Consider the following 15,505-nt stretch of genomic DNA (forward strand, 5'->3'; position numbering starts at 1 on the left):
AGTGTAAATGTTAATTTTTTACATTGGTGTGACTACTTCAGAACCTGCAAAATTGTTTTATGCTGATCACATTTAGTCCCTCTGGAAAAACCAAGGCCATAATGCTGCCTAAGGCATGGAAATAGAACCTGGAAATATTAACCTTTATTTGTATAGTAGCTTGCTAAATCCACATGCACTATTCCTTTCATTTCTCACATTGGTTGTGTTATATGATGATAAAGACCTGAGAAAGGAATTTCCTTCCAAAATACTAATAACTCAGAGATTCATCTTTTGACTGAATCCTGCCTTTCTACTTTTTCTGCATATCAAAAAGGACACTTTTAGGTGGCCATGTTGTAAAATACGTAAAGTGGATAGCCAATTCTGTTTTGAATTCTTACAACGAGCCAGGATTACAAAAGTAATGCATGTCCTCGCCAGATGTGGTGGCTCACGCCTGTAATCCCAGCACTTTGGGAGGCTGAGGTGGGCGAATCAGTTGAGCTCAGGAGTTTCAGACTAGCCTGGGCAACACAGTGAGAACCCCATCTCTACCAAAAATACAAAAAATTAGCTGAGTGTGGTGGTGCGTGCCTGTAATCCCAGCTACTTGGGAGGCTGAGGCAGGAGAATCACTTGAACCTGACAGGGAGGGGTTGCAGTGAGCCGAGATCACATCACTGCACTCCAGCCTGGGTGACAGAGACTGTGTCTCAAAAAAATTTTTTTTAAGTAATGCATGGGCCAGGCACGGTGGCTTATGCCTGTAATCCCAACATTTTGGGAGGCCGAGGCAGGTGGATCACCTGAGGTCAGGAGTTCAAGACCAACATGGTGAAACCCTGTCTACTAAAAATAAGAAATTAGGCGGGTGTGGTGGCGCATGCCTGTAATCCCAGCTACTCAGGAGGCTGAGACAGGAGATTCCTTGAACCTGGGAAGTGGAGGATGCAGTGAGCTGAGATCACACCATTGCACTCCAGCCTGGGCGAGTGAAACTCCTTCTCCAAAAAAAAAAAAAAAAAAAAAAGTAATGCATGTCTTTATAGATCCAAGTACAGTTTGGGATGTAAATTTAACCCTATTTCTTTTGTTTTCAAACAGCCTCACTCTGCCAGGCTAGAGTGCAGTGGCATGATCTCAGCTCACCGCAACCTCTGCCTCCTGGGTTCAAGTGATCCTCCTTCATCAGCTTCCCAAGTAGCTGGGATTACAGGCACCTACCATCACGCCCAGCTAATTTTTGTATTTTTAGTAGAGATGGGGTTTCACCGTGTTGGCCAGGGTGGTCTTGAACTCCAGGCCTCAAACGATCTGCCCGCCTTGGCCTCCCGAAGTGTTGGGATTACAGGCATGAGCCACCACCAGGCCTAACCTTACCAACTTAAAATAGAAATAGCTCAAGCTACCTTAACTTACTTTACAGGAAAAAAAATGGATTACTTTTCAGGCTAATTTTTTTGACATTTCTAGATATTATCTAATAGGCCTTTTGCACAGTGTAGGCCAATGGCAGTTAAACATTTGTTAGCTAGAGAATCATTTGGTGAAATAAAATTCTCAGCCGGGCGGGGTGGCTCACGCCTGTAAACTCAACACTTTGGGAGGCCGTTGCGGGCGGATCACCTGATGTCAGGAATTCGAGACCAGCTCGGGCAATATGGCGAAACCCCGTCTCTACTAAAAATATAAAAAATTAGCCGGGCTGGGCGCTGTGGTTCACGCCTGTAATCCCAGCACTTTGGGAGGCTGAGGCGGGTGGATCACGAGGTCAGGAGATCGAGACCATTCTGGCTAACACGGTGAAACCCCGTCTCTACTAAAATATACAAAAAAAAAAAAAAAAAACTAGCCGGGCGAGGTGGCGGGCGCCTGTAGTCCCAGCTACTTGGGAGGCTGAGGCAGGAGAATGGCGTCAACCCGGGAGGCGGAGCTTGCAGTGAGCCGAGATGGCGCCACTGCACTCCAGCCTGGGCGACAGAGCCAGACTCCGCCAAAAAAAAAAAAATTAGCCGGGCGTGGTGGCACGTGCCTGTAGTCCTAGCTACTCAGGAGGCTGAGGCACAAGAATCGCTTGAACCGGAGAGGCAGAGGTTGCGGTGAGCCGAAAATGCACCACTACACTCCAGCCTGGGCAACACAGTGAGACTGTCTCAAAAAATATAAATGAATAGTCCTCGCTGCCGTCCAGGCGGGGTCCGCCGACGCCCCGAGCACCCGGCCTGCCACGGCGGCCCAGCAGACTGCCTCTGTCACCAGGACCCTCTGTCCACGTCCCCTGTGCGGCCAGCGTCAGAGCCTTGGCGACCGAGGAGAAGAGGCCACCAGAGCACAGCCGACCCCTTCGTCATCCGCCACTCAGAGCAAGCCTACAGCCCTGGAGCCAAACTATGCTCTAAAGTTCACCCTTGCTGTCCACACCAACGCAGTGTCCTTCGTGAAATTCAGCCCGAATGGAGAGTGGCTGGCAAGTTCATCTGCTGATAAACTCATTAAAATTTGGGGTACATATGACGGGAAATTTGAGAAAACCGTCTGGTCACAAGCTGGGAATATCCGATGTAGCCTGGACCTCAGATTGTAACCTTTTTGTTTCCGCCTCGATGACAGAACCTTGAAGATACAAAATACCGGACGTGAGCTCGGGAAAGTGTCTGAAAACCCTGAAGGGACACAGCAATTATGTCTTTTGCTGTAACTTCAATCCCCAGTCCAACCTTACTGTCTCAGGATCCTTTGATGAAAGTGTGAGGATATGGGATGTGAAAACAGGGAAGTGCCTCAAGATTTTGCCAGCTCACTCAGATCCAGTCTCAGCCATTCATTTTAATTGTGATGGATTCTTGATAGTTTCAAGTATCTATGATGGTCTCTGTCCATCTGGGACACCGCCTTGGGTCAGTGCCTGAAGATGCTCACTGATGATGACAACCCACCTGTGTCTTTGGTGAAGTTCTCCCAGAACAGCAGATACATCCTGGCTGCCACTCTGGACAACACTCTGAAGCTCTGGGACTACAGCAGCGGGAAGTGCCTGAAGATGTACACTGGCCACAAGAACGAGAAATACTGCATATTTGCCAATTTCTCTGTTACTGGCAGGAAGCGGATTGTGTCTGGCTCAGAGGATAAACTTCTTTACATTTGGAACCTTCAGACGAAAGAGATTGTACAGAAATTACAAGGCCACACAGGTGGTGTGATCTCAACAGCTTGTCACCCAACAGAAAACATCACCTCTAGCCGCGCTAGAAAATGACAAAACAATTGAACTGTGGAAGAGTGACTGTTAAATCCCTTTGCTCCCTTACGTGATAGACTGTCAGGAAGTTGACGCAGATTGGCAAGAAACGTGGTGTCTCAGAGGTGGTCCCCCCAGGGTCTGTGCCTGGGGGTCAGGACGGGGCCTGATTTGAGCCTCCTTTTTGAAGACTATTTGGCCGAGTGTGGACCACTGGAAAGTGCTAAAAGTTGCTAGTGACATTTCTCGCCAATTCTTCTAACATTGGTGGCACATGCCTGTAACACTGTCTAGGGAAGTGCCTTCTAATACTGTCTAGGGAAGAGTTCCCTAGTCTATTGTGTTCAAACAGAGTGAACAAAAATTTTTAATTTTTTGTTTCAAAAGGGTGAAGTTCAATTTTAAAAAATAATAAATATAATAAAAATCTCATGGAACATCAATGTAAAATAATTAAAATGGCATTTTATTAGCACAGTGTATGTTAAAGTTTCAGATTTGTAACATTTACTATGTAAATAAAAATAGTGAATAAGAAAAATGAAGCTATTTTGATACACATGCAAAATTGGAATTTATGGATAACAGTTGCTGTCTTCAGCCTCAAGAGTCTACTTATTTGTTTCGGTTGCACAGTATTGAGAACAGTTCCAATATAGCTAAATAATAGTAAATTTCAGTTAATAACATAGCTTAAAAAGAAAAAAAATAGTAAATAATTTTTAAAAATTGTAAAACACCTCATCTTGGAATCTCTAGATGCTTTCCAGTTAAATTTAATGCAGAAACTTGAAAGAGGAGTAGCAGGAGATGTTTTTTGTTGTTGTTGTTGTTTTTGTTTTTGTTTTTTTTTTGAGACAGAGTCTTGCTCTGTCGCCCGGGCTGGAGTGCAGTGGCCGGATATCAGCTCACTGCAAGCTCCGCCTCCCGGGTTCACGCCATTCTCCTGCCACAGCCTCCCGAGTAGCTGGGACTACAGGCGCCGCCACCTCACCCGGCTAGTTTTTTGTAGTTTTAGTAGAGACGGGGTTTCACCGTGTTAGCCAGGATGGTCTCGATCTCCTGACCTCGTGATCCACCCGTCTCGGCCTCCCAAAGTGCTGGGATTACAGGCTTGAGCCACCGCGCCCGGCTTTGTTTTGTTTTTGAAACGGAGTCTCGCTCTGTCTCACGGGCTGGAGTGCAGTCACGCGATGTGGGCTCACTGCAACCTCCACCTCAAGTGATTCTCGTGCCTCAGCCTCCTGAATAGCTGGGATTATAGGCACACACCGCCATGCCCGGCTAATTTTTGTGTTTTTAGTAGAGACAGAATTTCACCGTGTTGCCCAGGCTGGTCTGGAACTCCAGGGCTCAAGTGATTCACTCATCTTGGCCACCCAAAGTGCTGGTATTACAGGTGTGCGCCAACACTCCCAGCTAATTTTTTATATTTTTAGTAGAGATGGGATTTCACCATGTAGACCAGAGTGGTCTCAAACTCCTGACCTCAAGTGATCTACCTGCTTCAGCCTCCCAAAGTGCTGAGATTATAGGCGTGAGCCACTGCGCCCAGCCAGGGCTGCTATTTTTGAATCTGCTTTTACAGAGCAGGTGGTACCTTTCCCTTCCTCTTTTCCCTTTTCCTTGCTGGCTAGAATGAAAACATGATGCTTAGAGTGGGAGCAGCCATCCTGGACATGAAATGGGAGACTTGTGTCAAGGACAGCAGAGCGACCAGATGAGGAAGGCTTGGGCCTTTTCCAGCCCTCGACCACCTACCTGGACTTTTATGTGAGAGAGAAATACATTACTATTCTGCTTAAGACACTGTAATATTGGCCGGGCGCGGTGGCTCAAGCCTGTAATCCCAGCACTTTGGGAGGCCGAGACGGGCGGATCACGAGGTCAGGAGATCGAGACCATCCTGGCTAACACGGTGAAACCCCGTCTCTACTAAAACAATACAAAATCTAGCCGGTCGAGGTGTCGGTCTCCTTTAGTCCCAGCTACTGCGGAGGCTTAGGCAGGAGAATGGCGTAAACCCGGGAGGCAGAGCTTGCAGTGAGCTGAGATCCGGCCACTACACTCCAGCCCGGGCGACAGAGCGAGACTCCATCTCAAAAAAAAAAAAAAAGACACTGTAATATTGGGTCCCTCTTGGAGCATCCAAGTTTATATGCTAATGTAATTTGTAAACTATGTTTATTCTAATGCTCCTAAAATAAATGCCTATTAAAATTTAAAAAGATGTATATGCACTTAAAATAATCTCCCATGTTACTAGCATTATCTAGTGAGTAGTCTCTTACATGTCTATATTCAAGAAAAAGGAAGGGAGGAAGGGAGCAAGCGGTCACTGTATCCAACTTATCCTCTGAAGCTTTAAGGCTGCTTATACGTATTATTTTGCAAGGCTAAAACTACAAAACACTACAAGAACACACCGGAGTTTTTGGTCTAAAACTTGAACACACTGCCAGTATGTGGTGATGATAACAGCTAGTTGGGGACCACATGCTCTGGAAAGCTAGGATGAGTCTCTAAATGACTAACAAAGTTAATGCCTTTTTTTTTTTTCGAGATGGGGTCTCACTCTATTGCCCAGGCTTGAGTGCAGTGGCACAATCTTGGCTCACTGCAGCCTCAACCTCCCTGGCTCAAGTGATTCTCCCACTGCAGCCCCCAAATAACTGGGACTACAGGTCCCCACCACCACACCTGCCTTTTTTTTTTTTTTTTTTTTTGTCATTTTGGCAGAGATGGGGTCTTGCCCTGTTGCCCAGGTGGGTCTCAAACTCCTGAGCTCAAGCAATTCACCCACTGTGGCCTCCCAAACTGCTTGGATTATAGGCATGAGCTACTGCCCCTGGCGTTTTTTTGTTGTTTTTTTAATGTGATAGCTGTGATTGTGCCACTGCACTCCAGCCTGGGCAAGTGAGACTCTATCTCAAAAAAACACAAAAAATCGACTGAGTGCAGTGGCTCATGCCTGTAATCCCAGCACCTTGGGAGGCCAAGGCAGGTGGATCACCTGAGGTTAGGACTTTGAGACCAGCCTGGCCGACATGGTGAAATCCTCTCTCTACTAAAAATACAAAAATTAGCCAGGCGTGGTGGCGGGCACCTGTAATCCCAGCTATTTGGGAAGCTGAGGCAGGAGAATTGCTGGAACCAGAAGGCAGGGGTTGCAGTGAGCTGAGATTGCACCATTGCACTCCAGCCTGGGCAACAAGAGTGTGAAGCTCTGTCAAAAACACACGCACACACATACATGGTAAATAAAATTTTAAAATTAAAAAAAAGAAAGTGACTACAAAAATAAAAAACACCTCAATGTTTCCTTTTACAATTTTAACCTTTTTTTCTTTTGAGGCAGGATCTTGCTGTGTCACCCAGGCTGGAGTGCAGTGGCACAAATCGGCTCATTGCAATCTTGACCTCCCAAGCTCAAGTGATCCTCCCACCTCAGCCTCATGAGTAGCTGGGACTACAGATACATGCTACTACTCCTTGCTAATTTTTTTCTATTATTTGTAGAGTTGGGATCTCACTATGTTGCCCAGGCTAGTCTTGAACTCCTGGCCTCGCATGATCCTCCCTTCTCAACCTCCCGTGGTGAGGCAGAAATTAGAGAAAGAAGAAATAAAACTAAAAGAGAAAACAAGTTTTCCTATATTAGGTTGTCTCATCCCAAAAAATAGTAACAGACAGAGCCCAGGCCCAGGCAAGGTCCTGATAACACTATCTAAGAAGTCAGAACCCAAAAGGAATGTGCTCTGGAGACTCTCCCAGCACTCCTCAATATAAGGATAAGAAAAACAAAGTTCCTCTTTTAATCCTTTACCCCCTCCCCATAAATATTTTGCAAGTTTTATAAGTTCCTGTTTCTGCTTCGATGCAGCTGCAAGGTCACAAGCTGTGCTAGAGATTACAAGACGTGTCACTCTTTGATGAACTGTCTTTATTCTGCTTCTGTAAGCTTGCTTACAAAAATCGAGCCCTGTCTTTGTTCTGTTCTCAACTTTTGGATGTGAGTCCACTGAGCTGGTGTACACCTTAATAAAAATCCTCCTGTAACACCCATTTGGTCTCTCTGGTCCTCTGATTCCTGCAACATTTTGGTGAGCCATCCAGGAGAGACGACAGGTTTGTTGTCTCCTTTGCCTGTGGGGCTGGAGCCCTGGGCTGGATACCTGTGACCCCAGGCGTGCCATCAGGAGAACTTCAACCCGGAGGGGAGATCAGCTCTTCTGCGACCCAGCGGCGTCCCTTCCCTGACAGCGCAAGGGAACCTAAGGGGTACAGGACGATTCCAGGGACAGCACGCTTCAGGACCACGGTAAGGTATTGGGGCCCAAAGCAGGACCCGTCCCATAAGGATGAAAGGGGAGCTGATCACCTCCCAGGGTGCAACTAGTAGTCCGACACAGGATTCAAGAATGGCTTGTAAATGTCGGGGAAACTTACACCCTACCCAACCCAGGACGCGAGAGTGGCTTGCAAACACAGTTGAGGAAGGGGAACTGGGAGAGGAGAAGTGTGTGAAAGTGTGTGAAAGTTGGTTCCAGGAGGAACCAACGCGGGGAGTGACGTGGGGGCTGCAGGTCTCTTAGTAGAGACTGTATGCTCCAAGCGAAGTGTGGGACCCACCAGGTCTAATTGGTCTGAAACAAAGAAAGAGTGAGTGTGCTATGCCTGGGAAGGAGGAAATGGGAGGAAAATCGTCAAAACCTACCCCTTTAGAACGGGGTTAAAGAACTTCAGAAAGGGTTATGCAAGGGACTATAGGATCAAGTTAACCCCCCAAGGGTGAGGACACTCTGTGAAATAGAATAGCCTTCTTTTGATGTCAGCTGGCCAGCTCAAAAGGCTATAGGTAGGGAAGCAATTGGCCATGTATTTAGGGTTGTAACCGGGGTTGGAGGACAGCCAGGGCACCTGGACCAATTCACCTAATATCCACTCATGGCTGAATGCAGCCCTGCCTAGCAGCTTATTGCAGAACGCTCCTAGCTGGAGCCATGCCCAAAGTGAAAGTAAAATCAGCTTTGCTGGCAAACAGGGAGACAAAAGGAAAAGTCTCAAGGAGAGCAGGAAAAACCAGTTTTGCAAGCTCCAGAGAAGGCAAAAAACACCTCCTCCCTATTCTCCCATCTACCCACCTCTAGACCAGCAGCCCCTGAGGGGTTAGGTCCAGATGGGTACACGCCCCCAACCTCACCCAATAGGGAAGAATCAGAGCTCCAGGAAGTTAAAGTGGAAGGTCAGGAAAATCAGGCAAGACTTCTCCAGTCAGGCCTCACTCAGGCTATGCAAATACCTCTCAGGGAGACAAGAGGACCCCCCCTCTATCATAATGAACAAGGCCAAATCCAGGGAAGAGAATGAACCTTCATTCATTTTCAACCACTCATCTCCTAAACTGGAAGCACCATACCCCTTCCTACAAGGAGAAACCTAAGGCCCTTATAGATCTGGTGTAGTTCATCTTTCTAACACACAATCCAACTTGGCCAGACTGCAAACAGCTCCTCCTGACGCTGTTTAATACTGAGGAGTGTCGAAGGATAACTCAGGCAGCCCTCCACTAGCTAGAAGCCAATGTACCAGCAGGCACAGTGAATGCTCAGCGTATGCTCAAAGCCGGTTCCCAGAAGCAGACCCGCACTAGGACCCAAATGATGTCACCCAGTTTCAGCACCTGCAGAGGTACCGAGAGGCAATCCTGCAAAGGCTGAGAAATGGCAGAAAAAAAGGCAATCAAAATAGGGAAAATCTCAGAGGTGCTCCAGGGAGCAGATGAAAGCCCTAGCCAGTTTTATGAAAGACTGTGTAAGGCATTCCAGCTTTATATTCCATTTGATGCTGAAGCAGCTGAAAATCAGCGCATGGTGAACATGGCATTTGTAGGACAAGCCCAGGGTGACATCAAATGGAAGCTGCAAAAGCTAGGAGGGTTTATGCAGGCATGAATGCCACCCAGCTTATAGAGGTGGCTACTAAGATAACCGTGACCAAGAGGCAAAGAAGGAAGCAGATCAGAGGCTTAAGAAAGAGGCAGGCTGGCCATGGTGGCTCACGCCTGTAATCCTAGCACTATGGGAGGCCGAGACGGGCAGATCACGAGGTCAGGAGATCGAGACCATCCTGGCTAACACAGTGGAACCCCATCTCTACTAAAAATACAAAAAAATTAGCTGGGTTTGGTGGCGGGCACCTGTAGTCCCAGTTACTCGGGAGGCTGAGGCAGGAGAATGACGTGAACCTGGGAGATGGAGTTTGCAGTGAGCCAAAATCACACCACTGCACTCCAGCCTAGACAACTGAGCAAGATTCTGTCTCAAAAAAAAAAAAAAAAAAAAAAAAGAGAGAAAAAAAAGAAAAAGGCCAATCTGTTAGCAGCAGCCCTCGTAGAAAGGGAAACTAGTATTGTAAGAGGATGTGGACATGGATGTGGATGTGGAAGAGATCAAGTTAGGCAGAGATCTGAGAGCTGGCTGAGGCTAGAGAGAGATCAATGTACATGGTACAAAAAGAAGGAACACTGGAAGGATGAATGTCCAGAAGGTAATGAGAAGAGTAGTCAGGGCCATGGTATGAAGAGGCCATTGACCACGGGCTGCTATATCCGGGGAGAACCAGATAACGATCTAATCAGACTGGCAGGGGCTGAAGGATATGAAGACTAGGACAGACTGGGCTCCTTCTCTTTAGGCCCCCAGGAACCAATAGTCACATTAGAAGTTGGGGGCCAGGCCGGGCGCAGTGGCTCAAGCCTGTAATCCCAGCACTTTGGGAGGCCGAGACGGGCGGATCACGAGGTCAGGAGATCGAGACCATCCTGGCTAATACGGTGAAACCCCGTCTCTACTAAAAAATACAAAAAACTAGCCGGGCGAGGTGGCGGGCGCCTGTAGTCCCAGCTACTCGGGAGGCTGAGACAGGAGAATGGCGTGAACCCGGGAGGCGGAGCTTGCAGTGAGCTGAGAGCCGGCCACTGCACTCCAGCCTGGGCGGCAGAGCAAGACTCCGTCTCAAAAAAAAAAAAAAAAAATAGAAGTTGGGGGCCAGCTAATGGACTTTATGGTAGACACTGGGACTGAACACTCAGTAGTGACCTGACCTTATAGGGCCACTAACCAAGAGCTATATAGCTATGCAAGAGCTTATAATACGCTACTGTAGGAGCGGCCAACTTAGGTTCTCAGAGAAAGGCCTTTCTTGGTCAGTTCAAGGAGGGTGGTGGTATAGGAGACTAGGGGTCCAACAATAAAGTTCCTAAATACCTCGCCGAATTGTCGCAGTGTTTTTGGGAAGAGACCTACTCCAAAAACTGCAAGCACAGATTGCTTTTGGGCCACAAGGAAATATGACTTTGAGCCTAACTGAGCCTAAGGCCATGATGTAAACCTTTTTTTTTTTTTTTTTTTTTTTTTTTGAGACAGAGTCTTGCTCTGTCGCCCAGGCTGGAGTGCAGTGGCGTGATCTCAGCTCACTGCAAGCTCCGCCTCCCGGGTTTATGCCATTCTCCTGCCTCAGCCTCCCTTGTAGCTGGGATTACAGGCGCCCGCCACCTTGCCCGGCTAGTTTTTGTATTTTTTTAGTAGAGACGGGGTTTCACTGTGTTAGCCAGGATGGTCTCGATCTCCTGACCTCATGATCCGTCCATCTCGGCCTTCCAAAGTGCTGGGATTACAGGCTTGAGCCACCGCGCCTGGCCAGATGTTAACCTTTACTGTCCCACAGACTGAGGAATGGAGACTATATGCAAAAAAGGCTCCAGAACTGGGAGTAAATGAAATGTATAGGTTACATACTAAAATTCCTGGAGTATGGGCTGAAGATAACCCAACAGGACTGGCTGTAAATCAGGCACTGGTAGTAGTAGAGTCAGAACCAGGAGGCCGCCTTCATTGTGGTGTAGATATAGTAGATAAGGTGTTCTCAAGCTGGAGAGATCTTACAGACCAACCCCTTGGGGACCCAGATGTTGAATACTTTACGGATAGAAGCAGTTTTGTACTGGAAGGGACCCGACAAGCCAGGTATGCAGTAATAACATTAAATTCAGTAGTAGAGGCACAGTCTCTGCCCACCGGAACATCAGCTCAAAAGGCAGAACTAATAGCCCTGACAAGGGCCCCATTGCTAGCAAAAGACAAAAAAATCAATGTCTGGCCAGGCATGGTGGCTCATGCCTGTAATCCCAGCACTTTGGGAGGCTGAGGCGGGTGGATCACGAGGTCAGGAGATTGAGACCATCCTGGCTAACACTGTGAAACCCCGTCTCTACTAAAAATACAAAAAAACAGCCTTATATATGCTATAATCCCAAGCTCATACCTGAAAACCAAGAGGGTCCCCAGACTCCCTCTTCAGAGGTTGGTTTTCGTCCTTTGGTGGATTTAAAACATTAATGGAAGTGGTGCTGGTTATATTAAGTAGTTGCTTAATACTCCCTTGCCTCTTACCCCTGCTTGTCAGAAGCATTCAATCGACTATAGAAGTCTTAGTAGACGAAACAACCGCCATTCGACTAATGGCTCTAAGTACCAGCCATTGCCAACTGAAGAAAATTATGCTGCCATGAAGAATTAAATAATAGTGACGCTTTCTATTAAACTTCATTTATAAAAAGCATCAAAGGGGGGAATGAGGCAGAAATTAGAGAAAGAAGAAACAAAAACTGAAAGAGAAAACAAGTTTTCCGGTATTAGGCTGTCTCATCCCAAAAAGCAGTAACAGACACAGCCCAGGCCAAGGCAAGCCCCTGATAACACTATGTAAGAAGTCAGGACCTGGCCGGGCGCGGTGGCTCAAGCCTGTAATCCCAGCACTTTGGGAGGCCGAGACGGGTGGATCACAAGGTCAGGAGATCGAGACCATCCTGGCTAACACGGTGAAACCCCGTCTCTACTAAAATACAAAAAACTAGCCGGGCGAGGTGGCAGGCGCCTGTAGTCCCAGCTACTCGGGAGGCTGAGGCAGGAGAATGGCGTAAACCCGGGAGGCGGAGCTTGCAGTGAGCGGAGATCCAGCCACTGCACTCCAGCCTGGGTGACAGAGCAAGACTCCGTCTCAAAAAAAAAAAAAAAAAAAAGAAGTCAGGACCCAATAGTGCTGGAATTAGAGTCAGGAACCACCATGCCTGGCCCATTTTAACCATGTTAAAGTGTACAATTCAGTGGCATTAAGTACATTGCCAATGTTATGTAACCATCAGTGTCTCCATTTTGACAACCGAATGAAGTCCAAGCTCAGTGTAGAGTTCAAGCCCTTCCACAATTTGTCCTTGGTCTAATCTTCCAGTCTTCTCCAGCTATTCCTCCTCCTACTCCCTTCAACTCCAGAAAAAAAGACAACTTGCTTTCCCTAAAAGCAGCCTGAATCTTCCTGCTTCCATCTTTTTCTTCCCATTGCTTCTACCATGGACCTGCCCATTCGAACCCACCCTTCCCCTACTAAGATCATGTCTCTCCATTAAGATCCACCTCAAATGCCATCCTGCCTCCGGGAAGCCTTCCTGTTTTCCTCAGCTGGAGTAATCTTTACTTCTGTGCCCACACAGCATTTTTAAAAATCATTTACGGCAATTTTCTTGGTTGGGCCGTTATTTGTGTACCTGCCTCTCTTAAGACCTCTCTCATTCATCTATGCCCTCTGTTTCTTAGCATCTCACAGTATCCGCCTTATAGTAGGTGCACAGACACCTAATTTGAAATATTATTTTTTGAGACGGAGTTTTGCTCTTGTCCAGACTGGAGTGCAGTGGTGTGATCTTGGCTCNAAAAAAAAAAGAGATGGGATTTCTCCATGTAGGCCAGGATGGTCTTGAACTCCTGACCTCAGGTGATCCACCTGTATTGGCCTCCCAAAGTGCTGAGATTACAGGCATGAGCCACCGTCCCTGGCCCTAATTTGAAATATTCTAAGTAGAGTTACTTAAAGGTGAGTATAAATGAACTTACTTTACACATTACAATTAGACCTTACCTTTACCAACTCAGTTGTCTTACTGAGCCCTCCTCCATGTCCCCTATCCCAAACCTCCTGTAGAACCTCAGACCCTTTCTAATAGCTAGGAGTCCCCAGGAGGGTGGAGGCCATGTGCTCACTTCCATGTCAGCTGCTGTTCAAGCAATTTTGCTTTAGCAGCTTTCTGATTACTTACTTATTTATTTATTTTTTGAGATGGAGTCTTGCTCTGCTGCCCAGGCTGGAGTGCAGTGGCGTGATCTCAGGTTGCTGCAACCTCTGCCTCCCGGTTCAGGCAATTCTCCTGCCTCAGCCTCCCTGAGTAACTGGGATTACAAGCACCTGCCACCTCGCCCAGCTAATTTTTTTTTTTTTTTTTTTTTGAGATGGAGTCTTGCTCTGTTGCCCAGGCTGGAGTGCAATGGCGCCATCTTGGCTCACTGCAACCTCCACATACCCGGTTCAAGCCATTCTCCCACCTCAGGCTCCTGAGTATCTGGGATTACAGGCACCTGCCACCAGGCCCAGCTAATTTTTGTATTTTTAGTAGAGATAGGGTTTTACTCTGTTGGCCAGGCTGGTCTCAAACTCCTGACCTCAGGTGATCCACCCATCTTGGCCTCCCAAACTGCTGGGATTACAGGTGTGAGCCACCACACCTGGCCAATTTTTGTATTGTTTTAAAAGAGACAGGGTTTCACCATGTTGGCCAGGCTGGTCTCGAACTCCTGACATCAACTGATCCTCCAGCCTTGGCCTCCCAAACTGCTGGGATTACAGGTGTGACCACCACACCTGGAGCAAACTTCCGATTCTTTCCTTGAGATGCTACTTCATTATTCTGTCTAAAGCCATTGGTGCTTGTTCTTTTTTCTTCTACTTCTTTTTTTTTTTTCTTCTGAGACAGAGTCTCACTCTGTTGCCCAGGCTGGAGTGTAAAGGTGCGATCTTGGCTCACTGCAGCCTCCGCCTCCTGGGTTAAAGTGATTCGCCCTCCTTAGCCTCCTGAGTAACTGGGATTACAGGCACCCGCCACCATGCCCAGCTAATTTTTGTTTTTGCTTTCGTTTCGAGACTGAGTTTCACTCTTGCCGCCCAGGCTGGAGTGCAATGGCACGATCTCTGCTCACTGCAACCTCTGCCTCCCGAGTTCAAGCGATTCTCCTGCCTCAGCCTTCCAAGTAGCTGGGATTACGGATGCCCACCACCATGCCCAGCTAATTTTTGTATTTTCAGTAGAGATGGGGGTTTCACCATGTAGGCCAGGCTGTTCTTGACTCCTGACCTCAGGTGATCCACTTGCCTCGGCCTCCCAAAAGTGCTAGGATTACAGGCGTGAGCCACTGTGCCCAGCCAGTCTTCTTAATAATGTTAATACAATACCTCGAAAATTAGGGTATTTTCAGCTTCAAGTAAGAAATGTCCTATTCAAAGGTGTCATTAAGAAGGACATTTATATCACCAAACAGGAAGTGGGCTTCAAGGTTCATTGATTCAAGAACTGAACAAAGTAATTGGGGATCTAGGTTTTCTCCTTCTATTATCTCTGCCATCTTTGGTGCTGGCTTCACCCCAGTCTGGTAGGATGGTGGCTGTGGCTGTCACAACCAAACACCTGTTATCCAGGCACCATATCCAGCCATGACATCCAGAAGGAGGAGAGAGGGCAACTTTCCTTGTAGCTGTTTAAGGAATGTGTCCCAGGAGCCTTACTAATGAACCACGCCTCAATTCTCAATCGCCAGCATTGGTCACAAGGTTGTTTCTGAAGCAATCATTGGCAAGAAAAATCATCGGTAAAGGAAATTTGTTAGACAAAAGTAAGATGGACCATCCTTGGATCTGAAGGTGAAGTAAGCAGATGGGGATGAACATCTGAACACTGGGGCTCTGTTAGGAATGAAGAAGGGAGAATGGATCCTTCTCGATGGGCAACCAACAAAGTCCCCCTAACATTTGTGGAGTATTTACTGTGTACCACGCCCTGTGCCAAGTGCTTTACACTCTTACCTAATGTAATCCTCACAAACGGCCTTCTTAAGCGTACTGTATTATCCTTGATTTATATATGAAGAAATTGACTTAAGAAAGTTGACTATCTGGGCCAAGACCCCATTCTACGAAGTGGTAAAAGCAAGATTCAAACTTGATCAAAAACTGGAAGCTACCATTGTCATAATAATTCAGACAGGAATCATTAGTAGATGCTAAAACCAGTGGATGAAAGTTTAAAGGAGTAACAATATTTTTGTTTGTTTTGTTTTGTTTTGTTTTTGAGATAGCGTCTAGCTCCATCGCCCAGGCTGGAGTGCAGTGGCACAA

General features: G+C 47.1%; 1 pseudogene; it reads left to right on the top strand.

Annotated features, from left to right (window-relative positions):
- The first annotated feature begins 2,155 nt into the window (after window positions 1-2,155).
- Window positions 2,156-3,655, top strand: LOC108536739 (WD repeat-containing protein 5 pseudogene; annotated as a pseudogene).
- The last annotated feature ends 11,850 nt before the right edge of the window (window positions 3,656-15,505 follow it).

The sequence above is a fragment of the Rhinopithecus bieti genome, unplaced genomic scaffold (genome assembly GCF_001698545.2).
Source record: "Rhinopithecus bieti isolate Rb0 unplaced genomic scaffold, ASM169854v2 scaffold_13349, whole genome shotgun sequence".
In the NCBI taxonomy this organism is placed as follows: domain Eukaryota; kingdom Metazoa; phylum Chordata; class Mammalia; order Primates; family Cercopithecidae; genus Rhinopithecus; species Rhinopithecus bieti.